This window comes from Mesocricetus auratus, unplaced genomic scaffold (genome assembly GCF_017639785.1).
Source record: "Mesocricetus auratus isolate SY011 unplaced genomic scaffold, BCM_Maur_2.0 Super-Scaffold_100019, whole genome shotgun sequence".
Classification (NCBI taxonomy): Eukaryota; Metazoa; Chordata; class Mammalia; order Rodentia; family Cricetidae; genus Mesocricetus; species Mesocricetus auratus.
In genome coordinates this window covers 13,175,887-13,177,764 of record NW_024429200.1, presented here as the reverse complement: position 1 = coordinate 13,177,764, position 1,878 = coordinate 13,175,887, and the positions used below count along the sequence as shown (strand labels likewise).

At 38.3% G+C, this 1,878-nt stretch overlaps 1 non-coding gene across 1 annotated transcript; it reads left to right on the top strand.

Annotated features, from left to right (window-relative positions):
- The first annotated feature begins 969 nt into the window (after window positions 1–969).
- Window positions 970–1,076, top strand: LOC121133073. The gene has a single exon (XR_005869818.1). It is a non-coding gene; the product is annotated as a U6 spliceosomal RNA (small nuclear RNA).
- Window positions 1,077–1,878: the final 802 nt, after the last annotated feature.

The window sequence follows — 1,878 nt, the reverse complement described above, 5'->3', positions numbered from 1 at the left end:
GTCCCAGCAGAGTCTCGGGTCTTTCTTCAGAATCAAGGCTGTAATTCATTAGCCAGGGCCTTGCCCTGAGAGATCTTCACAAAGCAGCAGCCTGCCAGCTGTGCTCTGGATCATTGGTTCAGATTTGGATGATTCCTAGGGTGAGTGTTACAGAATGTCATGGCACCGAGAGACCGTTCCAGGAAAAGAGACTGAGAGCCCAGGCAAGGATCTTTACAGGTGGCTGTTATCCGGGAGACTTTCTGGGTGTGTGATAACCCTGTCTCACTGTGTAACTGTGCCAACCTCCCAACAGACAAATCATTTCTCTTCACCCCAGGATCCCAAGTTATTATGTGTCTTTAATCTCTGAAAAGGGGTCATTTATCTTGTCTCTTCTTGGGTCTAATAGTCCCATGCTCCGGGCATGTAATAAATTTTGTGTGTACTCTTTTCTGTTGTAAAGAAATATAAATACATAAAACTCCTGGAAATGAAAATATGCTGTTGTTTTCCTAAAGACTCCTGGAAGAATTACTAAGTAAGCAAAGAAATATACCGAACTTCTGAGCAAGAAAATTGTACATTGGAAAGCCACTTGGTTACTAGGTTCTATACAACCTTCATCAAAACACAAGCACACAGTCTTCACAGAACTTACGATCTTTTAGTAAGGTCACCCAGAAGAGAAAAAGTAGAAAAATACATTTGAGAAAGAGTTGAGCAGCATTTGTCATACAAGGCTGCAAAGCCTCTCTGACCAAAACCAGCCTGGGTTACACAGTGAGAGTCTGGGGAGGAAGGAAGGGAGAGAAGAAAGGAGGGGGGAGAGAGGGAGAGAGGGAGAGAGGGAGAGATTAAGGAAGGGAGAGAAAGGAGAAGGTAAGGAAAATAAAAAAAACACAATAGATTCAGCTAAGAGCAGAAAAACATCCCCACCTTCTGATAGGGTCAGATGGTAGGGACATTTGGTTGACCATTTGGAAACAAGTGCTCGCTTCGGCAGCACATATACTAAAATTGGAACGATACAGAGAAGATTAGCATGGCCCCTGCGCAAGGATGACACGCAAATTCGTGAAAGAAACAAAATTAGATATCTATGCCTTTGTTTCAAAAAATAGTTTATTAAAGATTTGAATGTAGAAATAAAACTTGCAAAAGCATCCTAAGAAAATACAAGATAATTTAAGTATAATCTGAGAGTGAAGTGTTTTCATCAGACCCAGTGGCTGCGTATCAACCACTTGACTATAAAAACATCAAACTTTCATGTACTAGAAAGTTCTTTTAGGGAGAGTTTAAAAAAAAAGGATAGAAGCCATCTGTAATAGCTCATAAAAGTCACTAAGAAAAAGATATAACAATTTAAAAGTGAGCAGAGGGTAAAACAAATGTTTTACCAAAACCTTCCACACTTAAACATGAGAAGATGCTGTTGGTATTAATCAAATGCAACAAAGACGCAAATTTTGCATGCTTCTACAACTAGATTTACAAATGTTAAGTGTTCGTGATTAATATAAGAATGTCAGGAAACAGTCCGTGAAAATGTGAATTGGCTACAGCTTTTTGGAAAACAACTTGGTAATAGCTTTTGAAATTCTAGATGTATGTGCTCTTTAACTCAAAATTCCACATTTTAATGTTGGTCCAAGAGAAATATGTTCTCAATTATAGTAAAATATCTCTGTACAAAATTTTTCATACCAGTGACTTAATGGCCAAAAGGTAGAAGAAAATAAAATAAAATCCAATCTATCTAAAAATTTGCAACAGTTTGAAAGAATTGTGTGCCTGTGAATATTCTGCTCTGGAAAGTATGGGAGATACATCAAGAGAAAGAACTTCAGTGAGCAATATGACCCCACCAATGTGAAAACTAGTCCTAGGTTTTTG